This window comes from Eptatretus burgeri, chromosome 3 (assembly GCF_056783735.1).
Source record: "Eptatretus burgeri isolate ZD-2024b chromosome 3, Ebu_testis_v1, whole genome shotgun sequence".
Classification (NCBI taxonomy): Eukaryota; Metazoa; Chordata; class Myxini; order Myxiniformes; family Myxinidae; genus Eptatretus; species Eptatretus burgeri.
Genome location: NC_140963.1, coordinates 9665228 through 9692801, shown reverse-complemented (window position 1 = coordinate 9692801; position 27574 = coordinate 9665228). Strand labels below are relative to the sequence as shown.

Here is a 27574-nt window from a genome sequence, read left to right as displayed (position 1 = left end):
ATAGACAGGGAGTGGGGTGAGGACGGGAGGGAGAATGCAGGAGGAGAGAGTGGAGTGGGGGTGGGGGGCTCTGTAACTAACAAAGCACGACCCCGAGGTCGAAAAGGGGTTAGGGTGAGAGTTGTGGTGATGAGTTTTCTGCGTGGGGCTGACATGATTGAGAAGAGATGTTCGTGGATGTGCAGCACTTTATACACTGTTCATATTTTCGGGAAATTGACCTTTGTTCCGCTGTGATTGTTCCGCTGCGATTGTTCTGGTGTTTGCCTTCACCCGTGCACGGCTTCATCCAAGAAAAGTTTTCCATCAACCGAGATGGTTTGGGTTTTCTTGAGTCAAACATGGAGAGCATGTTTCCACGCCATTGCTGTTTATTTTGTTGTTGTTGTTATTATTATTTTTTTTTTCAAAAAACAGCGCTCTCATTATTATGCACAAGACGTCAGCTAGAGCGCTTCGCCCATTGGCTGGAGGGAGCACGACGGGGATCGTGTCCGAGCGCGAGGCGTCGTGACGTAGAGTCCGGAGGGCGGGGCCATGGCGATGCGCTCCTCGGTGTCCCGGCGTCGCACTCTCAATGTGCGCGCGTGCTCGCCACTCGTCCGTCCATCGGCGTCTCAGCTGAACGCGCCTTGGGTAAGAGCAGTGTTTCCCTCCCACGGGGTTTTTCCGACCACGTGACCTTTCTGACGCTCCCGTGGGATGAGTGACGTTTGTTTGCGGAGTTGGTTCGTTTTTCCGATGCTCGGTCGGTGTACCTGTTAAAAACATTCTCTCTTGTCGGGGCACACACGATGTGCCGGCTTCGTATTGTGGGGGGGTTTGAACCGGGGGGGGGGGTTCGTGAACAAACTCTGTGAGGAAGGCAAGCTCACCTGATCGTATCAAGATGAATCATGTAATAGTTATCACCGTCGTGTGTGTGTGTCTGTGTATTTGTGAGTGTGTTTTTGTGTGTCTTTGTGTATTTGTGTGTGTGTTTTCTTTTGTGTGTGTGTGTGTGTGTTTTCTTTTGTGTGTGTGTGTGTGTGTTTTTGTGTGTATGTGTGTGTTTTTATGTGTGTGTGTGTGTTTTCGTGTGTGCGTGTGTTTTTTTGTGTGTTTTTTGTGTGTGTGTGTGTGTGTGTGTGTGTTTTTGTGTGTATGTGTGTGTTTTTATGTGTGTGTGTTTTCGTGTGTGCGTGTTTTTTGTGTGTGTGTGTGTGTGTGTGTGTGTGTGTGTGTGTGTGTGTGTGTGTGGGTGTGTGTGTGTGTGTGTGTGTGTTTTTGTGTGTATGTGTGTGTTTTTATGTGTGTGTGTGTTTTCGTGTGTGCGTGTTTTTTTGTGTGTGTGTGTGTGTGTGTTTTTGTGTGTATGTGTGTGTTTTTGTGTGTATGTGTGTGTTTTTATGTGCGTGTGTTTTTTTGTGTGTTTTTTGTGTGTGTGTGTGTGTGTGTGTGTGTGTGTTTTTGTGTGTATGTGTGTGTTTTTATGTGTGTGTGTGTTTTCGTGTGTGCGTGTTTTTGTGTGTGTGTGTGTGTGTGTGTGTGTTTTTGTGTGTATGTGTGTGTTTTTATGTGTGTTTTTATGTGTGTGTGTGTTTTCGTGTGTGCGTGTTTTTTTGTGTGTGTGTGTGTGTGTGTGTGTTGAATTCGTTTTGAATGAGCGCTTTTGGCCATTTCTTCGTGATGCGGAGGTGGTTCGATGAACGAAGGTGTCACGAGGTGGTCGTGGATGAAACCAACTTTGCAGAGGACACGAATTGCGTTTAAATACACCTGTTCTCTGACGTTCAGCGTCTGTCTCGATATTATTAAATAAATCCGTGGTCTCCGGCTACAAAACCTTGGACATTTCAGTTTGGTGGAGCCCCCTCCTCCACACCCCCTCCTCTCCATCTTCTCCTCCCCTCCTTCCATCTCCACCCCCACCCCCCCTTCCTTGCCAATGCGTGTGAGATTCCAGCCAATAAATTTTGAATCGACTCGAACTGCCGCCTATTATATTGAATTATCGCACTCTTCAATGGAGAGTTGTCCAACAGGCTGCTGCAGAGGTCTCGCACTTACCTTTGAACTGTCCCTTCTGCATTCGATTCATGTCGGATTGGAGTTTCACAAGCTCGGCGTTGCTTGACGTCTTCGGATCGACGCTAAGTCATCGGTATCCCATCTGCTCGCATTATCCGGTGGATGGTAAAGATCTCACGATGTCGTTTTGAAGAGGAGACGAGTTATCACCAACACCCTGTGTAAATTCCAAATACCGGCCACCTTTCGTCGAACCTCAGGCCAGGCCAACTGGTTGGTGAAAGGCTTGGGCCAAAAGCTTTCCCCGGCCGACCTCACAGAAATGTGGAGATGATTGGAACCTTTTAAAGGAGTGGTTGTGGGGATTTATTTATTTATTTTGACAAAATATTGATTATTATATGAAGAGGATGTTAGGATTGCTTTGAGGTATGCACACTCGCTTTTGAGTCATCTCGCCTGGATTTGAATCTCAACACAGCTATACAGTAAACTGTCATCCCGGTGTTTCGGAGACGGTGATTCAACGTGGGTGACGTCACTCTGATAGACGTTAAAGTGGGCATGCCGTCTGCCAGTACCAGTATCTGAATGTTAAAGAGCCTTTGCAAAGACTTATATGAGCTATCGCTGGCACCCTTTCCAAATTTCAAATTCCTGTGTCGGAGTGGTGACCCATCGAGGATCGTAATCTCAGCCATGGAAACTGCATCGGCAGCACCGACACTCAGTTTGGAGCATGCACAATGATCTGATCTGATCATTGTATGAAGAATCCCTTCAAAGCATTTCCTTACCCACCCCACAACTTCCAATTTTGACCATTCAAATGTACGGCGTCAGACCGAGGTATTCATTCCCCCCCGGGCGAACCGTTTCATTTACTTCGCTTGTCGTTTTCTCTCATGATCGTTGCTTATCTTTCTCCCGAGCCTTGATAAAGCCTGGAGCGCCCCCTTGGAGGCCAAGTCCAGCACTATCGTCGAGCGGATTTGCGAATGCTTTGTAAGCCATCGGTGCAAAGGCAGCGAGCGGATCTACACCGGGAGCAAACGAACCGTCTTGGCAGGTGCGTCGTTAACGTCCTCCATGGTTGCGGGTGAGGTGAGTGCGCAGTCGCGCGAAATGTTCAAACTTTACGGTGCGACGTAATGCGGGTCAGGGGAGCAACTTCAAGACTGCATTCTCAATGAACGGCTGTTTCTATCGCCGCAAAACTCATTTGTGCGTGATTATAGATTGTTCCGAGGCATGCATTAATCCGACGGGCAGGCACAATTTATGAAACTGCAAATATGAACATTGAATGCATTTTAAACAATAGCTAATGCTGTGTTTTTCCACAGCTGTTACAGAGGGGAGAACAAGTATTTGATACACTGCCGATTTTGCAGGTTTTCCCACTTACAAAGCACGAAGAGGTCTGTAATTTTTTTTTTATCATCGGTACACTTCAACTGTGAAAGACGGAATCTAAAACAAAAATCCTGAAAATCACATTGTATGATTTTAAAATAATTAATTTGCATTTTATTGCATGAAATAAGTATTTGTTCACCTACCAACCAGTAAGAATTCTGGCTCTCACAGACCTGTTAGTTTTGTCTGTAAGAAGCCCTCCCATTCTCCACTCATGACCTGTATTAACTGCACCTGTTTGAACTAGTTATCTGCATAAAAGACAGCTGTCCACACTCAATCGATCAGACTCCAACCTCTCCACAATGGGCAAGACCAGAGAGCTGTCTAAGGACATCAGGGACAAAATTGTAGACTTGCACAAGGCTGGGATGGGCTACAGGACAATAGGCAAGCAGCTTGATGAGAAGGAAACAACTGTTGGCGCAATCATTAGAAAATGGAAGAAGTTCAAGATAACAGTCAATCTCCCTCGGTCTGGGGCTCCATGCAAGATCTCACCTCGTGGAGCCTCAATGATTATGAGAAAGGTGAGGGATCAGCCCAGAACTACACGGCAGGACCTGGTCAATGACCTGAAGAGATCTGGGACCACAGTATCAAAGAAAGCCATGAGTAACACACTACGCCGTCATGGATTAAAATCCTGCAGCGCACGCAAGGTCCCTCTGCTCAAGCCAGCGCATGTCCAGGCCCGTCTGAAGTTTGCTAATGACCATCTGAATGATCCAGAGGAATGGGAGAAGGTCACGTGGTCTGATGAGACCAAAATATAGCTTTTTGTTTTAAACTCCACTTGCCATGTTTGGAGGAAGAAGAAGGATGAGTACAACCCCAAGAATACCATCCCAACCGTGAAGCATGGAGGTGGAAACGTCATTCTTTGGGGATGCTTTTCTGCAAAGGGGACAAGACGACTGCACCATATTGAGGGGAGGATGGATGGGGCCATGTATCGCGAGATCTTGGCAAACAACCTCCTTCCCTCAACAAGAGCATTGAAGATGGGGCGTGGATGGTTCTTCCAGCATGACAACGACCTGAAACACAGCCAGGGCAACTAAGGAGTGGCTCCGTAAAAAGCATCTCAAGGTCCTGGAGTGGCCTCGCCAGTCTACAGAGCTGAGCCCAATAGAAAATCTTTGGAGGGAGCTGAAAGTCTGTGTTACCCAGCGACATCCCCGAAACCTGAAGGATCTGAAGAAGATCTGCATGCAGGAGTGGGCCAAAATTCCTGCTGCTGTTTGTGCAAACCTGGTTAAGAACTACAGGAAAGGTCTGATCTCTGAAATTGCAAACAAAGGTTTCTGTACCAAATATTAAATTCTGTTTTGTCTGATGTATCAAATACTTATTTCATGCAATAAAATGCAAATTAATTATTTAAAAATCTTACAATGTGATTTTCAGGATTTTTGTTTTAGATTCCGTCTTTCACAGTTGAAGTGAACCTATGATAATAAAAATTACAGACCTCTACGTGCTTTGTAAGTGGGAAAACCTGCAAAATCAGCAGTGTATCAAATACTTGTTCTCACCATTGTAGATTACATAAGGAAGGATAAAGCAACTGTTTCTGAGGCCGCTAATTCTTACCGTACATGTGCAATAGGTCTCGCCAGAGCGTCACATTATTGACCACTATCCAAAAGTGTGTACTGGTTCTATGGATTTTCACCACTCTTGGAAAATTTTATTTGTGCTAGAAGTGCCGAATCGGAAGAACAAAATGGTCGGTATAAAACTTTCTTTTGGGGGGGGGGGAGGGTGGTGGGAGAGGTTTGGGTTGAAAGCCAAATAACACGAGTTACAACAAGTACATGAAGGAGAAGATGAAAAAAGGAGAAGAAGAAATGAATGGCAAACAAATATCATAATTAAACAGCCCGTGAATACAATTAGGGCAATGTAATGTATTATCATTATAACTGTAAAAACCTGGTGTTGGCTTACCGGTTAATGTGGATGGCTTAAGATCTTCGGGTCTTGGGCCGAGACATTGCTCTTCGGCAGAGACACTGCTGCTAACCTTGACGTATGGTTAAATAATACCAGGTGTGTTGACTCAGCCTGTCCTACTTCTGAGCTCGGCAAATTGAGTACCAGCTTTCTGGAAATGGGGCACTGCATCAGTGGCACAGCTGTGCTCCCAGTAATGATGCAACGAGCAGCTGGAAGTGGGGAGGGATATTGGGGCAGGCGGGGCAAATAAATTTTTTACCGTCGCTAATAATCCCCCATGTCTGCAGCAGGGGTCAGTAAACCAATTGCACTGTGGTACGTGTACAGGTGGAAATTGTAAGTCGCCTTCCCCTCTCCCCTTGCAGGGAGGGAGAGGTGCAGGGGGAGTTCCCATGACCTGATCCTGGGTACTACCGACACGTATGCAATTTATTTTATTATGCTCCGACAGGAACACGAACAACACGGATAAACACTTTATTACGTCACAAAAGGTGTCGTTATTAGTTGGATATAGATGCACTCACTGCAATATATATATATATATATATATATATATATATATATATATATATATATATATATATATATATATATATATATTTTCGTTTATTTAGTTGCTGATTCAATGACCTTCCGTGGTCATCATCCTGGCACAGTCATTCATCGATGTTTTGATCTTAGTACCCCTCCTGATGGCGGGTCCCTGACCTTATTGTGTCCGAAGGTCAGCCAGACATGCAGAGAGTGGGAAAGAGAGACATCAGGGAGGGAAGGAGAGCAGAGTGGGATGGAGGGAATAGAGAAACAGAGAGAGATAGATGGAGAACATATTGATATCAATATCTCTCAAAGAAATGAAGAAAAACAATTTAAACATTTCTTGCAAAAAGAACATGCCACAAAAGTATTAATATTGGAACATGTAACAACACCAAGTTAACATAATTTGTCCATGAACTAATTTAACTCGCCCACATTTTGGAAAACACTAAATTCACGTTTTAACCTCAATGATACAAGTGCACTGAAAAACACAATTTCATTGCATTGTAGGATGCGATTCGCATTTGACTTCTCCTTCCACAACAGGTATGTAGCAGGTTTAACTGTAGCCATGAGGAACTTCTGCAGTGTGCTCTCTCACATTTGGTCATGAACCCTCCCAAAAAAGACCGCAGGCTGAAGGTACCATTCATTCCATGCTAAACACAGCTCAACCAATGGAACAAAGGAACTACCCTGAACTCTGCTCACCTTCATTCTTTCATTCCTCGATTTTTCCCACCTTTGGAACAAACTTCCACACTCTTCAATCCCACTCTTCCCTCCAGATCTGAGAAACAGCTGTTCACCACCATCTCATATGTTCCTCCCATCCAAAAAACCATGATCTTTTCTACCCCCGTTAATCCACCCCAAACCAACCTCCTTCATATTCCCTGTTTTCCTTCCTGAAAGTCCCTGTAGTGTCCATATTGTTTACCCCGTGTACCCCTCCCCATCCCTCTCAATCACACAGATCTGATGTCCCTGTTCCCTGCTGTTGTTGTGCTTCCCTTTCTCGCCCCCATCTTGTCTCCTGCTCCCTTTGTTATATGTTCTGTGTGTTAGCTCTTATACGAGTCTCGACTAAGCATACCGAAAAAAAAAACAACCTTTCACAATCAACGAAAGCATGGAACAGGTCGATAGTGATTGTGCAAAAAGGGCAACAACTGTATGTAGGAGTGAAATTCCTCATAATAAACGTGTTGAACGGAACAACCATTGGGCAAGTCGTCATTGGAGATCACCTGTTCTTTTGCTCATGAGATTACTGTGCATTGATTCCCATACAGGTTCAGTAAGGGGTCCCTTGGGCAGCAGTCTTTTCCATCGAATAACTCCATTTGATGATGAATCCCCAATAAGTAACTTAACAAATGACTCGTCCATGCTCCTGCGACTGGACCCCTCAAATATATTTGACCTCATGTTGATGGGTGAGTGGGAGGGGTGGGGGCAACCCATTGGGAATAAACTCTTCAGGTTAATTTCAGTTTCAAAACCAACTAATTTGAGTCCAACACACACCCAGCTGGAAACCCTTCTGGGCCACCTTTCTAAATACTCTTAATATTCATCCCGCTGCCTCACAGTACTCTTAATGTTGCCTTTTGTGACCAAATCCCTTTTATGTCTGCCACTTCATTTACAAATTTCCAACCCCCAAAGGAGGTGAGATATATATATATATATATATATATATATATATATATATATATATATATATATATATATGTATGTATATATATATATGTATGTATATATATATATGTATGTATATATATATATATATGTATATGTATATATATATATGTATATGTATATGTATATATATATATATATATATATATATATATATATATATATATATATATATATATATATATATATACACACACAAAGAGAGAGAGATAGAGATATCGAAGAGGGAGGAAAGAGAGATGAGAGGGAGGGAGGAAGGGAGAACAGAGAGAGAGAGAGAGAGAGAGAGAGAGAGAGAGAGGGGGGAGGAGTAGGGAGGGGAGTGTGTGAGAGAGGGGAGTGAGATGCAAACATGAGCAGCAGGCCCTCTTCTGCACATGCAGAATTTCACGCATTGGTGTTTGATTCACAGTCATTCTTTTATTTATATATACATAATCTGAAGGCAACATCAGAAATGGATCAGAGGTATCTCCATGTTTTTATTTTTAAAGAAACATAGTGCAGTCTTGCTCTGGCGTTGAATTGCTCTGGCGTTGATTGTACTTATTGTACTTTTGCAGGCTATCTCACACTCCCTGATAATTAGCAACGAGCAATGCAAAGTGGTGAAGTGCACAAATATTTTTTAAGCGACAAATTTCTTTCTTTTTCCATGCAGTTCTTTGCGGTTTGTGCACTTTCTCTGGCACATTGCACTAATTGGTGACGAATCCAAGAAGAGCAAACACGAAGAGACAGGTCAGTCTTATGGTTGCTGGCCTAATTATTCTGCCTTTTAGTTAGCAGTGAACACGGTTGGCTGATTGAATAATTTGTCTTATTTTATCTGCCTTGTTGGCAAATCGTCTGGGTGAAGAGGAAGAGGAAGAGGAATAAGAGGAGGAGAAGGTAGTGTTGGTGTGTGTGTGTCTGTGTGTGTGTGTGTGTGTGTGTGTGTGTGTGTGTGTGTGTGTGTGTGTGTGTGTGTGTGTGTGTGTGTGTGTGTGTGTGTGTGTGTGTGTGGGTAGGGCAAGGTGGGTGGAATTAGGAAGCAAAGAGAGTGGAAGTTGATTTTGTGAATCAGGATGGATTTGGCTCCAAGGTGTGGCAGTTGGCTGCACCGGGTGCAGTGTCTATGTGTTTGAATACAAATTCCTTCAGCCATCTCTTGTATGCATGTAAGCAATGTTTGGCCCAAAGCCCACTGCTGCTAACTTGGCTCAGCCCACAAATTGCTTCAATATAGCCCGAGGAAGCAGAACAGCTTGGAGACACAATGTGAAATGCACCTCATTTTTGTTGCCCTTCCTGGGTTGGTTTAACTAAATTTGCGTACTCCCTTGCGGCCCGTTTTATAAGCAGCTTATGGTTTTATCCCATCTGGGCTCTTCCACCTCCCACAGTAGCGTCTGAAGATGTTTGCCCAACCGTGCCAGCGTCTTAGCTGGTCAGACTTTGTGGAAGCAGATTTATGCATTGAAGAAGTCTCAAAAGTTTGTTGATAAGTTAGATTATCTTTGGAAATATATTTAAAGTTAGGCAAAGGATTCACACCTCTGTGCACATAGATTGTGAACCAACCTTAATTAATTGGGTAAAGCACTTGTATATATTCAACCGTGCATATATATGTATACATATGTATATGTATGTATATGTATGTGTATGTATGTATGTATATATATATATATATATATATATATATATATATATATATATATATATATATATATATATATATATATATATATATATATATATATATATATATGTGTGTGTTGTGGACCCAGGGTCGGGGGTGAAGACCATGAGGGATGCACTACCTCGGGTTCCCACCAGACTCTCCGGAACTGTGGGCCGTCGCACACGAATAACTTCGTGACGCGGCAGGTCGCTAATTGACCACTAACGCCAATAACTCGACCACGTGACTTGGCTTCCGCCGTCTAATAAATACCATTCACCTAAAGGTCACGTGATCTAATTACCGGAGAACACGCCCTCGATACGCACTTGCTCAAACCAGATATCCTTACCAGACCAGATGCAGCCAAGTGAAACTGCCAAGCACGTACCGGCTAGGAAACAGATGGTTGGGGAATAACGTCCTGGCTAAACTAGGGTGCGGGCCATGCTGGACCAATGGAAGAAAACACGAAAACCACCTGGGAACATTTCTATACAGTACATTTATTTACAACCAAGTGAGGAAAAGTATGTGGCACAGTGAATGGGGTTTTATTTTAATGTACAGCAGGAGATGGCAAGGAATTCTTGGGGTGCGACAAAAGGCAAAACTTTTCAAAACAAGACACAGAGCAGGATTATCTCGACTGTCTCTTACAATCTTGCATAATCTAAGACAGGCACCATCTCATGCACACACACACACACACACACACACACACACACACACACACACACACACACACACACACACACACACACACACACACTGAAAGTTAGAGAGCTAAGAAAGAGAGAAAGATGAGGATGAGCACCCTCAAAATGCCTGGTGTGGTTGGCTGACCAGCGTGGCCCAGGATGCTGAGGGAGGGGTAGTTGGAAAGATACTGTTGTCTATGGTGTGGGAGTGGGGAGGTGCGATGAATGCGATGTGAGGAGTGCGGTGTCGTGCCAGAGGAAAATGGGATTGCAATTCGGTACACATTCTTATTTGTGTGTCCACAGAAGACTATCTGGAGGGGTGTAAGAGAGAGAGGAGAATCGATGCGTGAGATGGAAGATCCCTAACCTTGCCGTGTAAAGGTCTGTATGTGTAGCGTATACCTCCGTGGGGTGCTCCGCTTGAGCGTTCCCACTTCGTGATATGGTGCGTTATCTCCTGCCTATTTATTCGCCGCGGCTCGTGGCAATGTGCGCTCCACACTGGTCCGCCGTCCTTGGCCGGCGGTGAGTCCTTCTGGCTTTGTGGGGGTGGCGGCACATCGACAGCACGGCAGGGAGTCTTGAAGGATGCACTCGGATCATGTTCTCGAAGAAAATGCTCTTTTATACAGCTCTGCGCTCCCCAATTTTTTAAGCCCCAGGCGAAGGGTGTGGATATACGAGATGTGTTCAAAAAGTATCCAACCTTAATTTTTCGTGCGTAAACAAATGAAGCGAGGGAGGCGTGGTTTGGTGCACATATGTAGGCGATCCTAATTCGTATGCGTGAATATTTTCCCGCCTGCAGAAGCTGTCAGTCGCCGACAGACCGCCGATGAGTGAGGAAGTGTAAGTGAGCACCGTCCGATTTTCTTTTTTGACAAAATAACGGATCACTGTGGTCTCAATCACCAGTGATCACTGTTGAAGAAGTTGGGATCGCTGTTCAGTCTCCAGCATGTCCTGTGCGATCTCCAAACGGAGTTGCTTCTGCTCGATCGTTAGCAGCTTTGGCACGAACTTTGCTGAGATTCTCCTTAAGCCCAAATCCTCAGTCACAATGGAATGAACGGATCCAATGCTGACGCCCGCCTCGTCTGCAAGTTCTCTGATCGTGATTCGACGATCCTGCATCAGCAGCGTCCTCACTTGGTCAATGACGATCTCATTTCAGGAAGTTGAGGGTCTAACAGAACGTGCTTCACTTTCCACTGATGTGCGACCATCTTTGAAGCGGTTGTACCACTCTTATATGTGTGGTACCCATTGCTTTGTTCCCGAAGGCCTGTTGAATGTTGCGGATCGTTTCCACTTGGGAATCGCCAAGCTTTACACAAAATTTTCTGCAGTAGCATTGTTCATGTTTTTCCGTCATTTTGTCAAAAACGAAAATCTGACGGCGCTCACTTAGACTTCCTCACTCATCGCCGGTCTGTCGGCGACAGACAGCTTCTGCAGGCGGAAAAATATTCACGCATACGAATTAGGATCGCCTACATACGTGCACCAAACCACGCCTCCCAAGCTTCATTTGTTTACGCACAAAAAATTAAGGTTGGATACTTTTTGAACACACCTCGTGTATATGTATATATATATATATACATATACACGATTTTTTTACGGTTTTACGCCGGATGCCCTTCCTGACGCAACCCTGGTCGACATAGGGATAAGGATTGGGTTTCGCCATGATTCCGGGCTGCCCTACACCCTCTCATAGCACGGCCCAACGCAGAGCTCCCGTCCTCAAGCGATCCTCCAACCGAAGCCTCCGAGTCGCCGGATTACAGGCGCACGCCACTACGCCCGGTCATATATATATATATATATATATATATATATATATATATATATATATATATATATATATATATATATATATATATATATATATATATATATATATATATATATATATATATATATATATATATATATATATATATATATATATATATATATATATATATATATATATATATTTATATTTATATATATATATATATAGATTTATATATATATATATTTATATATATATATATATATATATAGATTTATATATTTATATATATTTATATTTATATATTTATATATATATAGATTTATATATATATATATATTTATATATATTTATATTTATATATTTATATATATATATATATATAGATTTATATATATATATATTTATATATATTTATATTTATATATATATATATATATAGATTTATATATATATATATAGATTTATATATATATATATAGATTTATATATATATATAGATTTATATATATATATATATATATATATATATATATATATATATATATATATATATATATATATAGATTTATATATATATATAGATTTATATATATAGATTTATATATATATATATATAGATTTATATATATATATATAGATTTATATATATATATATATATATATATATATATATATATATATATATATATATATAGATTTATATATATATATATATATATATATATATAGATTTATATATATATATATATATATATATATATATATATATATATATATATATATATATATATATATATATATATATATATATATATATATATATATATATATATATATATATATATATATATATATATATATATATATATATATATATAGATTTATATATATATATATATATATATATATATATATATATATATATATATATATATATATATATAGATTTATCTCCTTCTTTCGGCTGCTCCCGTTAGGGGTCGCCACAGCGGATCATCCTTATGATCCGCATAGTGATTTGGCACATGTTTTACGCCGGATGCCCTTCCTGACACAACCCTGGTCGCCTCTTACGACACAGGGATATGGTACACCTATTTTAACCGGTGTATACACCGGCCCAGTATACTGGTACTCATTTCGCCGACCTCGGAAGGATGACAGGCTGAGTCAACCCCCTGGTGTATTAATTCAGTGGCCCAACGGGGCTTGAACTCAGGACCTTTTGGATCCCAAGCCGCTGCCCTAACCACTGCGCCAACACACCAGGCTATATATATATATCTATGTATATATATATATATATATATATATATATATATATATATATATATATATATATATATATATATATATATCTATATATATATATATATATAATATATATATATATATATATATATATATATATATATATATATATATATATATATATATATATATATATATATATATATATATATATATATATATATATATATATATATATATATATATATATATATATATATGTATATGTATATATATATATATATGTATATATATGTATATATATATATATATATATGTATATATATGTATATATATGTATATATGTATATATATGTATATATGTATACATATATACATATATATACATATATATACATATATATATATATATATATACATATATATACATATATATATATATATATATATATATAGTTCCAAAGAGCCAAGAAGAATACTGAGGCAGCACCAATGCTCTGCACAGAGTATGGTCCCGATGGATGGAAGAAAACCGCCCGGGCGCGTCCGGGGATGAACTCACGTCGGGACGTAAGTACCGCCCAGACGCGTCCGGGGACAAACTCCCATCGGGACGTAAGCACCGCCCAGACACGTCCGGGGATGAACTCCCGTCGGGACGTAGGCACCACCTGGAAGCGTCCGGGGACGAATTCCCGTCGGGACGAAGGCACCGCACAGACGCGTCCTCAGGGTGACGGAGCACGGACCGCTCGCTCAGGGTGACGGATCACGGAGCGCTCTCTCAGGGTGATGGAGCACGGACCGCTCGCTCAGGGTGATGGAGCACGGACCGCTCGCTCAGGGTTACGGAGCACGGAGCGCTCGCTCAGGGTGATGGAGCACGGACCGCTCGCTCAGGGTGACTGAGCACGGAACGCTCGCTCAGGGTGACGGAGCACGGAGCGCTAGCTCAGGGTGAGGGAGTGCGGACCGCTCACTCAGCTGACGGAGCATGGACCGCTTGCTCAGGGTGACGGAGCGCTCGCTCAGGGCGACGGAGAGCTCGCTCAGGCTGACGGAGCACGGACCGCTCGCTCAGGGTGACGGAGCACGGACCGCTCGCTCAGGGTGACGGAGCGCGGACCGCTCGCTCAGGGTGACGGAGCACGGAGCTTTGGTTTAATTCTTTGGAAATTTCGCATTTTATTGTGTATATATGGAGAAGGAGGTAACATAGCCTTGCTTGCTTAAAGTAAGTAGGTGTATTGGTTTCGTTTTAGAGTTGTTTATTTCTCTAAATTATCAAATTTCACTCTTATTTAGTCCTGACAATATGTGATCTCAAAACCGAAATAATATTTCGATGATGCACTTTAATTAGTCCGTGAGAGTTGATTGTGTAAATTCGCATCACAATGCAGGAAATCGCTCCAAGCCCATAATTTGAAAAATATCGCACTTTCAAAAGTGATGTATACAGCGATTCATATCTATTCTGAACAGGCATTCGATAATATGATGGAGGAAATTGAAGAAAAATAAAACTATCGTTAAGAAATCGTTGCGGCCTGTTCCAAGTCAAGGCATGGTTGAGCAGGCCAAATTACATGGCAGCTTCAGTCCCCAGCGAGGTTACGTCAGATACGCCTTAAGACCTCAAATGGAGCGGTGACCGAGAATGCGTTTGATAAAGGACATAATTAAATGAGGCCATTAAATATCTTCAAAAAGGTGTTTTACATCACCCAAACACCCCATTTTCCCTTCGTATGCATGCACAGTTTCAGGCTGCTAAGTTTCATGGTTGGGGAGTGATGGAGGAGACACACTGGCACTTATTAGTGCATTATTTATATATGTGTGTATATATATATATATATATATATATATATATATATATATATATATATATATATATATATATATATATATATATATATACACACACACACATACTAGACAACCCCTGAACCCGTTGGGTTCCTGTTGTGACAGCGGTTGATAAAAAAAAAATCATTTCAAGAAAAAAAAATTGCTCCAGCGAACTATACCGCTGAGGTTGTTTGCATTGATCAAATTATCCTGAAGAGTACTTGACTGAATCGGGAATTGATTTTTAAATATTTTTATCGTTGCCCGATTTGAACGAAACTTGATACTGCACAGCACAGGCGAATGGTGAGTAAGGTGGCCCTAAAATATTTGCGCTATTGTGTACCGTTTTGGCTGTATTTCAGAAACATACATACATACAAGATGAGAGTTTTAGTCATATATATATATATATATATATATATATATATATATATATATATATATATATATATATATATTAAACATCAATTTCAAAAAGCTAATTGTATATTCCTGTTTTTGCAACGTTTGGCTCATGTTGCATTTGAAAAATAGTGAGAGAGAAGGACACATCATTGCAGGCAGCATTTTTCATGCCTACATGAAAACATCCACAGCTCTGGGAGCGTTCATTTTAATGATCGTGCCGGCATGGGGTCAGATGCTCCTTTAGCTGTGTCGACCATCTGATTTATGATAAGATTTTGGGGCTGTTGCTGCTGTTGCTACTTTTTGCTGTTTGCATTCAGGCTGTGCACCTTGATTTAGCATTTTGCTCTGCCTGCCAGTGGTGATGTGATGGCAAGAGCGTTTAAATGCACACGTCTACGGGCACACCTCATAGCAAAGGAATTCAGAAAGACATGACCTTGTATACCAGTGCTGTATCGTGTTTGAGATCCAAAAAACGTCAATAAAACACGATGATCAAGAAAATCAAGTTGAAAAGGGGCGACTGGGATTTAAATGTATACATAGTGATTTTTTTTGTCGAGTCACGCTGGTATCGTCAGGTCAGGTCAGGTATGGTCAGGTCAGGTGTGCATGCGCCAGAGCAGCGGTATCGTGACTTACTGAAAAGCTGACAGAACTCTAAGTGTAATAGCAGAGGCTATAGAGGTCACCACATATAAATAAATGGATGCACGATATATCAGATTTCGTTTGCATAGACCATGGTGTGCTTTCCCATGTGCAGTCTCGCCTGTTTTGCGCATTCAAACGCCTGAGACAGGCCGTTGATAACTTTCCCGTGGGACAATCACTGGGCGTTGAGTTTTGCAAACAGGTGCTCTTAAATGCATTGCTTTAGTGGATGTCAGGATTGCAGTATTCAGTGGTTTGCACCCTTAAATGTTTGGAAGATTAATGTTTGGTTGAATTTCTTTGAAAACTTTTGAGTTTCCAATGGGATTTGTTGTTTTACCTCATTGTTTTCTTCCTGTCATTTGGAAACCTTTTGTTCTTTACTTCCTCTTTCGGCCTGGTGTTGGCTGAGCAGCGAGGGTGGCTGGCTTAGGATCTTAGGATCCTGGGTTTGAGCCCTGTTTGGTTGCTGAATTAACACCAGGTGGGGTTGACAGCCTGTCATTCTTCTGAGGTTGGCAAAATGAGTACCAATGTATTGGTGGAGGGGTACCGCATCAGCAACACAGCTGCGACTCCAAAAAATGATAACTTCCTGGCACCCAAGCTGCCACAGGCAAGAACAGAGGACTTCCTCTTTTGGACAAAAAACAACAATTATTTGTTTGAGGTTTTCTTGAGCTTTGTGAGAATGTTGTAATTTTCAACACTGAATGGTATTTTTCCTCATTTTCCTCAAACCCATGATTTAACACTTAGAAATTCAAGGCCAGTGCCTCCAACACTTTCTTACCAACCTTTCCTTCTCCATTTTATTCTGTTTTTTTGCCTGATTACAAATATGTAAAAAATACAAACAAACAAAAAAAATTTTAAAAATAATGTATATATATATATATATATACATACATACATTATGTTTTATATATATATATATATATATATATATATATATATATATATATATATATACATACATTATGTATATATGAATGTTTGTATGTGTGTGTGTGTGTGTATATATATATATATATATACATAACTCCCATCCGTCGGGATTTCTCATTTCGTTGCCCGATTTGCAACGTATATATATATATATATATATATATATATATATATATATATATATATATATATATATATATATATATATATATATATATATATATATATATATACATACATTATGTATATATGAATGTTTGTATGTGTGTGTGTGTGTATGTATATATATATATATATATACACACAAGATATACTAGTGATACCCGTGAACATGCACGGGATAGCAGTACAACATAGTTGGAAGCAGACGACAGACCGCACACGGGGAATGACAAAAATACGCATTGTGCAAAATGCAAGTGGTACTGTGGAACGCCAAGAATTCCCAAACATTGTCGGCATGTCCGATAAGTGCCACAGCAATTTCATAGGGATGGTGTGACGGCGAGCCGAGTTTTTAGTGTGCAAGCTTGGTATTATATATATATATATATATATATATATATATATATATATATATATATATATATATATATATATATGTATATATATATCTTCTTCTTCTTCTTCTTTCGGCTGCTCCCGTTAGGGGTCGCCACAGCGGATCATCCGTTATGATCCGCATGGTGATTTGGCATAGGTTTTATGCCGGATGCCCTTCCTGACGCAACCCTGGTCGCCTCCTACGACACAGGGATATGGTACACCTATTCTAACCGGGCAAACACTGGGCCCAGTACACTGGTACTCACTTCGCTGACCTCGGAAGGATGACAGGATGAGTTAACCTCCTGGGGTGTATTAATTCAAGCGACCAACGGGGCTTGAACTCAGGACCTTTTGGATCCCAAACCGCCGCCCTAACCACTGTGCCAACACCAGGCTTTTATATATATATATATATATATATATATATATATATATATATATATATATATATATATATATATATATATATATGTATATATTTTTATATATATATATATATATATATATAAATATATATATATATATATATATTTTTTTTTTATATTATATTGTTGCAGATCCGGGGTGGCGTGATTCTCACCCAGTCCTTGACGCCACCCTCACCACCACCGTCTCCGGCGTTTATAACGCCGGCCAGCTCAGCACAGGCCTCGGGTCATGCGCCTTCAATCGTGATACCGACGTAATCCTTGTACCTTGCCAGTTTGGGAAATAGAACCCCTGGTTACAGACTGGTTGTGTCAGATGCCGAGCGTTTTCTGCCAGTCTGTAACCATTTTTGGTTTTATATGCTAATTGAACGGAGCGTTCCTCGACGCGACACAAATTAATCAATAGCGGCAACTTCATACGAATTAACAAGATTTATTGGGGAACATTGGGGATCACAACACAAGCAAATTTCACGACTGGTTTTATTAACAACCCTCAACCCATTCTTAACTAGGGAACCACGGACTACAGGTTTCAACGGGGTCGCTACCGAAATATGCCTTAGACAACGTGCAGACAAAGACAGATAGCATGCATGCAAGACAAGACAGAGTAGTTGGTGATGTCTCATGGACGAGAGGACAGTGTCAAAAGCACGAATGTCGCTCGTAACAGGTGGATGTCCACAGATTCGAGCTCCAGCTCGAACCGCGTCACGTGGCTAAATGGAGCTCGTCCTCCCTTTGCCCCCTTCGCACCGCACCCGGTCTCCGCACGCTCTGACCCCGTGTAAGGTCGACGATGGGCCTCAGCCGATCTCTCTCACCGTCCAGCATACAAATCCAGGCCTGGCCCGTTCACCAGACAAGGCCCAAATTGAGGGGCTGAGCTCCACAGATGGATCGGCAAACGTGTCGAGCCGTGAGGTGAGTAAGTATGGAGGCTCTGCGGCCAGACACAGGCCGAACCTGTCAATCACCTCCCCATACAAGTCGATCGTCGACTCGACATGCAGGCAGCCTCTCTTACGTTCGCTCGCATCGAAAACACGAGCACCCTCTCAACCAACTGCAGTTTTCCAAACACTATTCTCTTTTCACGTAGCCTTCGTTCGCTCGCTTCGTTCGCTCCTTCGACACACGAGCAGCTTCACAACCGCCCGCAGTTTTCCAAACTGCCAAACTGAAGTTGTTTACGAGGCCTTCGTTTGGTCTCCCGTTCGCTCCTTCGACACACGAGGATGCCTTCTACCAGCGACTGCAGTTTTCCAAACTGAGAATTCCTTTTTCCTTTCGTTTTTCTCTCGTTCGACGAGCACGCCTCTCTCGGCGAAGCTGAACAAAAACCCCTCCCCTTCGCGTCACTTCCTCTCTCTATCTACACCCTCTCTCCAGGCCACATCCCCTCAGCCGACTAGGAGGGGCCTATCCCGCGATGGGGTAGAAATAAGAGGGATCTCTCGGTCCTCCACCACCGCACAGATAATAAAACAGCCTTTTACAGCTCCCGACACACATATGACGTCATTTTTACCAAACAAACTAGCTATACATGCATTTAATGGGGGAACTGAGCTAACCCTATATTTAGTAGTCCAATAAGGGCCATTTTCCGTAACACTATCCCCACCTTTCTCCCGAGCCTCCATCTGGGGCAGACCACGGTAATGGCCCTGTCTAACGTACAGCAGAGATCTCCCATTTACTCTAACCCACAACATGGGAAGCACTTAACTCCAAAAATCAAAGTGTCACAGTAAGATTGGCATGTCCCTATCCTCGTGTGTCGGGTCACCAATCTAACAAACAAGTTCACACTCTATGCACACTACTTAACATTCTAATTATGGATTTGAACGGGAGGGCATTCAATTTTACTTTTAACACCAATATTGGCATAGGAGTAGAACATTCAAAGGTTCAAAGTTATTTCACGTGTTTGCTCCTTCATGCCCCCTCCCAGCAGTATTGTCCATTCACCCCTGAGGGTTTCCTCACTTCCTGGCCTTATTGGCCTCTCACCAGGTGAGTTCAGTCTGCCCAGTGGCCTTATCTCACAAAGACTTCTCCGGCCCACTGAGCCCACAAAATGGCATGAATCTTCGGCCGCAACAGCCCACAAAAGCATTTGGCCTCAATGGCCCACAAAAATGCTTCGGCCCATATGGCCTACTCACAAGCAGCAGCAGGCAACAAGCCCTGCATTGGACAGCAGGTGACACAGCAATGGTGGCACGGTGATATCGATGGTAAGCAAATGCAGTTTGGAGGTGTTCTTGAGGACGCAAATGGGTGTGATGACGTTCGACCAGGTGAGATGGAGTGTACCCTTAACCTTCCTTGCCTGACTTGTTTTGGTTAAGTTCTCCTTTTTTTTTTCTTCCTTCCTCTTTTTTTTTCTTTTACAGACAGGATGGTGTGTTTCTTACTCAACTGTTATTTTCGTGGATGTGTGCTCATGACAAACTGGTGGCCTAGCCGAGCCTTTGTTATCAAATCCTCCCTTCAACACTACTCGTACCAGGTGTCACACATGAATGGTGCAGAGGAGAGTCCTTCGAACCTAACCATTTACTTTTAGCGCAAGACAATGCAACAAACCCTACTATGGCAAGAATGATCCTAATGACCCATTTTTCCCGAACTGGCACACTGTTCCATTCTATTAAACCTGGGCAAGGCCCTTATTTGTCTTTTTCCATTCGGTGGAGTCAGGCATAACTTGCTGGTTGGGGAGTGTGACTACTACTAGGCCGCTTTGCCTGCTTCCAATCGGGGGTGGAGGACACTCAGCGACCTCGGGGTTCACCTGAGCGTGCTTCTGGCGCTCCTAACTAAGGGGTGGCTCTCTCTAGCCCCCATACTGTGCTCTCATAGCACCTACACTGTTCTCTCATAGCACCCATACTGTGCTCTCATAGCACCTACACTGTGCTCTCATTGCACCCATACTGTGCTCTCATAGCACCTCCACTGTGCTCTCCTGGCAATGAACCCTACGGTGCTCTCCGGGCACCTCTGACAGCCTTCATCTGCCAGGAACCCCCAAAGCCCTGCTGCCCTATTTCCCGACTCACCAACTTCCCATACCATGTCACACTACCAACCAGTATCCCCATACCTTGGCCTGCACCTACCCCTCACAGTCCGCCTGCACAATGGAACATCAGCCAGAATCCATGTCGAATCCTCGAAGTCCCCCTAACCTACACCAACCTGGTTAAGAGACTCCTACCGACAGGGTACTTTGTTCGCGCTCACTCTCCTCATCTGCACAATCACGCCATTCACCCAAACACTTTAGTCATTCATTCCACAGTGCCGCACACCCAGTCCACAACACCATCCAACAACTTTCACGTTTAGGTGAAAACAAAAACGCACCAATCCCTCGGATACCACTTGGTCATCAAATTGAACTGGTACACTTTTTCATCAAACCCCAATTAATTTGTCACTACGTCCGTCATCCACTGGCCTCCTCCATACTGCCCTAATCGTTTATTTCCAACAATTTAAACGAAACATCAAAATCTCTTCACCAGCCTCATGAACCTCTTCATGGCTCCAACCAGGCATTTTAATCCTTCCGCAAACAAGCCAACCTTTGTCATCCGCCCCCGTTGCGCCGTTGCCACGGGCCGTCCCCCGTTGCGCCATCGCCACGGGCCGCCCCCCGTTGCGCCGTCACCACGGCCCGCCCCCCGTTGCGCCGTCGCCACGGCCCGCCCCCCGTTGCGCCGTCGCCACTGCCCGCCCCCCGTTGCGCCGTCGCCACGGCCCGCCCCCCATTGCGCCGTCGCCACGGCCCGCCCCCCGTTGCGCCGTCGCCACGGCCCGCCCCCCGTTGCGCCGTCGCCACGGCCCGCCCCCGTTGCGCCATCGCCACGGCCCGCCCCCGTTGCGCCGTCGCCACGGCCCGCCCCCGTTGCGCCGTCGCCACGGCCCACCCCCGTTGCGCCGTCGCCACGGCCCGCCCCCGTTGCGCCGTCGCCACGGCCCGCCCCCGTTGCGCCGTCGCCAAGGCCAGCACCCGTTGCGCCGTTGCCACTTCCAATATCCTCAGCAACCTCACTCCACAACCAGATCCAACTATTATCTCCAAATTTCTCATATTCTGCTACTTGCTGCAAATTATCGATGCGTTCCTTCAACCTTGTAATCACCATCCTCAAATGGACGATTTCCTTACACTTTCTGCAACAATAAAAACCCTCTGCCTCCCCCATTGTTGACGTGACCCACATTGAGCAACTGTTACATTTTACGTACTCCTCTCCCTTTCTACTTCGGTCTCTATTTTTAACCTTTTTTATCTGCTTTCTCTCAAGGCCCCAACTGACTTCACGCTAAACTTATCATGAGGCCTCCCCTTGCCTCTTTCAATAAAGTAACTCAACTACCCGCTCAAACTTATGAACTTAAAAAAAAAAGTACAGTTCCACAGCCCCTGTACTGACACAAATCTCGACAACAAAATATGCAAAACACTTTAGCAGGACTGGAAACTTTGCTTTCGAAGGACTGGAAGGAGAGCTCGCCACTCCACCGTCCACATGCGCCGATCCCTGAACCGGAAGTCCGGAAGTGTCCGTAAATATGTACGTGTGTGTGTGTGTGTGTAGATATATGTAAGTATGTGTATATATATATATATAGTGTTGCGTCTGAGGGGGGGGGTATGCATTCAAAGGGTAATTAGGATGTTTAATTAGGTATGCCATGCTGTTCGAGTTTACCAGGATCTCGATGTAATAAGGAGCAATTCAGTGGTGATAAGTTGTCTAGTAAATGTCCATTTCTTCAAGGGGGAAATGATAATTGTCACGTAATTAGATAGGAGACGGGATAGGGTAAGTGTGTCTGCGTAAACCCTGTTAGTATTCCCTGGAGGCTTGCCGTGATGTCACAGGACAGTGCTGCGGATGGCTCCGCCCCGTGATCATGATTGGCGGAAGGCGACGGCGGAGTGCCAATAAAACGGCTCGATTGGAAGTGACGAGGACTCGAGGATAAAAAGGTTCTGTTCGGGGAAAAGGGGTGGGAGGAAGAAGATCGGTAAAGAAAAACCGTTTTGGTGGAGGCTGTTGTGCTGGGAGCGTGCTGTGTTGTTGGCTGATTCGATCCTGGATTGATCGTGTCTCGTGGCCTTGCTGTGCCTTGTGCCTCACCTCGGTTGGCTCTGGGGTTCTGCTGGCTCGGAGTACGGGGTCGAACGGCGGGCGGACCTGCCTCCCTCTCCTGCTCGCAAGTTGGCGCCAGAACTGGCTCCCTGGCGGCTGTGAGCGGTCTTGGGCCGACACCAGGAGGTCGACAGCACCACAGTGTCTCCTGCCCCTGACGAGCGCAATGCCAGCTCGTCCGACACCAATGCAGGGACTGTTGCGTTTACACCACGGGCCAGCCTGACCACCAGGACCAGCTACGTTTTTTGTGTGTGTGTGTGTGTGTGTGTGTGTGTGTGTGTGTGTGTGTGTGTGTGTGTGTGTGTGTGTGTGTGTGTGTGTGTGTGTGTGTGTGTGTGTACCTGGCGCCTGAGAGGGTTTGAGATTGGTATATCCATTGGAATTGTTTGTGTTTTCCCCACGCCCGAACCCACACCACCATCCCGTCGAATCGCCCCGGATCCCTCCTCTTGCCGAGTATTATTATTTCTGGTTAGAGAAATAAACATCATTAACTCAGTGAAAAGCGACTCATGCCACCTTCCTCGTCCCGTTTGCGGTAGAGCGATTAAAACCGCCATCTTTGGGTTATAAAAAAATAAACCGCCTCCATCGTTTCGGCTCATTCTACGTTAGCGGGACTGTTCAAGTCCCGCCGGAGTCGTCACAATATATATATATATATATATATATATATATATATATATATATATATATATATATATATATATATATATATATATATGTATACTGAAACACAAAAGGAACTTACCACCTTTTAAACCTTCAAATATCAACAATAACACTGCGTGTAGTAAATGTGTGAACTTATTTGTGGACAATAGTGTCCTCACTGTCAGACAAAACGGTCACGGATGATCACTTGAACCTTCAATGGTCACCTCATAGCACAGCTGTTTAACAGCCGTTTTGACTGTCAGTGATTAGCCAAGGGGTACGGGATGATTTTAATGAGCTGCACGTGATGTCTTGATATTGGCTTTAAAAAGGCCAGTGCAGAATGGGCATTTCAATCAACATGCCACGATTGTCAAGGGATCAACGGCAGTGTGCCTTGGGCATACTGCAAGGCGGATTGAGCTACCGTGAGGTGGCACGTCGCCTTGGTTGTTCACACCAGACGATATCGGCCCTGGTGGACAGAGACACCCTCCACAACTCTGCAGATGACAGACCTCGATCAGGGAGGCCAAGAGTCACCACTGCAAGGCAGGACAGGCAGATGGTCCTAATTCAGATGGCTTCAGACATTGAGGACTGAGTGGGACAGAATCCAGCAGCAATCCATCCAAAGACTGGTTGGCAGTATGCGCCGACGATGCACTGCCTGTATCCAAAACAATGGTGGCCACACACGCCATTCAAAGGGGACTGACATTGCATCCTGTGCTGTTCTGTACTGTAGAACAAACTTATGAGATGGTGTATCTTGGTCAAAAGCTTGACATGTCATCAATAAAATGTTAATGTTTCAATTAGCAATTGTTGGTTTGTTTTATTTTGAACTGTTACAATTTTATTACATTTCAAACATGTGGTAAGTTTCTTTTGCATTTCAGTATGTGTGTATATATATATATATATATATATATATATATATATATATATATATATATATATATATATATATATTTATATATTGTGCATGTTTACATGAAAATGTGTGTCTATATGTGTATATGTGTATATGTATATATATATATATATATATATATATATATATATATATATATATATATATATATATATATATATATATATATATATATATATATATATATATATATATATATATATATATACATGTAGATACATACTTCTAAATTATCTCTACAGCCATTTGTCCTTCAAAAGTGTGTTTCACACAATAGCTTTTTGATGTTGATCAAGATTCCGCAACATAATTCCGATAGAACAAAACAATACATGCCATTGCCAATGCCAAAATTGATTTCTACATCAGATGTAAGATTAACCACCTTACCTAGCACATGCCATTTGTTCTTAAATTGCCTTGAGACCCCTGCTCTGGTAGACCCACGAGATCTCCTTGCAGGCTTGCCTGATCCAATGTGATTCGAGTGATGGATGGATCTTGTTTTGTATGCTGTTGCGTCATTGTCTTTCACTGACTTCACTGAAGGAGTACAATGATACATGAGGTGAGATAATGAAATACTGCATCACTGCATTGTGAGTCAACTTAAATATATCATACTTTGTCATTGTTTCTAATATTTTCAGAGGATACATACATACATACATACATACATCCATACATACATACATACATACATACATACTCTTCAAAATAACAAAAACAGAACAGCTCAAATTGACAATGTATTTGTTGAAGGAATGTTTCAGCATTCATTCCAAGTACCTTTTTGGCACAAGGGATGTGCAGAACACCTGATTGCACGTTTCTACGGAATTAATCGCCTCGTCCCACAATCGTTCAGCATGTGCAATTCCGGCATCTTTAGGTTTTTAGAGGTCACCAAAAGCATTGTGAGCAAATTTTAAAGTTTCTGAGACACCAATGTGTGGATCATCAAATGCACACTGGTTGCAATAATTAACAATCCTTTACAACATGCCACATCTGTCAGAAAATGAGAGCAATCAAATTGTTGGACACCTCCAGCAGGGTCTTCCATCATCCATGTTACATGGCTCTTTAACATGAGGAGAGGAAGGAACTGTTTATGACTTTAGACGTTGTTATTAAACTGTTGAATCAACAAGAGATATGCCAAGAAGAGGATGTCCCAGGATAACGACTCCCATTCAGGACCTATGCAATCGCTTTCAAACTGGCCCGAGTACTGCAAACACACTCGCTGTACCTCTCAATATAATTGTCAACAACGTCTTAAGGCATCTGAGATGCAGGGATCGATGCTCATTGTCCTGTTCAGCATCCAAAACTTGCACTGTGACACACCCAAGTGCATTTGCAGTGCTCAAATCAGCATGCCCGATGGACACAATGGGCAAATGCGTTCAGTGACAAATCCAGTTTTCTCCTTGAAAGGCGTGATGGCCATGTACAGGTCCCGAGAAGATGCATTGAGCGATTTACCCATTTGTTGTCCAGGAGCCGCAGATATTGGAGGTGGAAGTGTTATGGTGTGGGGTGATATTGTTGCGGGGCCGGGTGTCGGCCACGAGCACGACCACCAGACGGAGCAGTCGAGTCGGCTCGACTGATCGCCCGGAATTTAGATCGTACTTCTTCGGAAAAGTACGGGTCCCTTTTTGGACCGAACTTGCCAATAGACAAACCACGTAGGGTAGGGTCGATTGCCAATTTCAATTTACCTAAATACCCACGTGGTCCAACCTACCAGGGAAATTCATCCTCGACGGCACCCGTACGGAACGAGCGGCTTAGCGTACCCGTTCCGTGTGCGATCCGAGCGGTTTTGATCGCTGAGTTCCGTCGGTCCCTAATACCCTGTTACCCTGGCAACCCCTGGCTAATTTTCCCAACACGCAGCACACTCAGTCAATGAAGGAATAGACACGAACGAGCTGAAACATTGAACAATCGGGGTATTTATTTACAATGCGGGGATGAGGGAAGCACATAAGGGCAGAGCTAAACCGAATATTAACGAATGCATGTATATACAGGCAAAAAGCACTTGTACAATTCACTACTTGGCAGATGGGCCCATGGACACACACACGCACACGCACACGCACACGCACACGCACACGCACACACACACACCTAAATAATCGGACCAAATGGTCTTTAATTGGACCTCCAGCCAAGAGGACAGTCAGGCTGAAGACCAGGGTCTGTCTTGGACCTGTCCACCTCGTGTGGTCTTCGCGTCGACCCGGGGACCAGCGAGAGGCGAGCCGAACCCAGGCAGCGGCGAGCAACCCTTGCGGTTCTTGTGGAGGGATGGTGTCTCTCGAGCGCTCAATCATGCGGTGGAGGAAGAGGAGGAAGAAGATGACGACGACGACCAAGACCAGCCAGACAGAGTCCTCCTGCGAGGATCCTCTGCTCCTTTATATCCTCTCCGGTGCGCTTGCTCAGGCAACATTCGTTTCAGGCGTGGCTCAACCTTTTCCCCACTTGGCGCTTTGCCAAGCGAATCGGTGGGTGGGGGCATAACCTTTCCCCAAGTGAGTGCGCAGAGAATGCCGGGAGCAGAGGGTTTCTCGTCGTTGTTTTACCACGAGCTGGAGTGGTCCGCAGCTGTTGTTGTAGTTGTAGTTGTTGTTGGTGTTGTTAAATAAACGAAAGAAAAACATTAACTATCAAAATAACTCTGCAGCGCATTTACATTTAATCACCCATTAGACAAGGGAAGGAAGCTATCTATAAAACACAATCTTACCGAAATAACTAAGCTATTGGAACCTGAATGTCTGTGTGCTCATGGCTTCCAGATTCGCAACAATATTGCTGTCTCCTTTTGCACCAACTTGATCCATATCCACGGCAATCTTTTGGCAGATCGGTACAC

General features: G+C 43.3%; 1 protein-coding gene across 15 annotated transcripts in view; it reads left to right on the top strand.

Annotated features, from left to right (window-relative positions):
- The first annotated feature begins 469 nt into the window (after positions 1 to 469).
- LOC147029380 (catenin delta-2-like) overlaps positions 470 to 27574 on the top strand; it is a 474794-nt gene continuing 447689 nt past the window's right edge. For 4 of the 15 annotated variants that reach the window (XR_015055882.1, XM_085872403.1, XM_085872410.1 and 1 more), the window contains exons 1-2: positions 472 to 636; positions 8303 to 8382. The gene's annotated coding sequence lies outside the window, so the exon portion shown is untranslated. Of the gene's footprint in view, positions 637 to 1574; positions 3080 to 8302; positions 8383 to 10314; positions 10393 to 25140; positions 25247 to 27574 lie in introns of those variants that run through there. The other 11 variants (XM_085872406.1, XM_085872397.1, XM_085872405.1 and 8 more) reach the window with 7 other exon arrangements.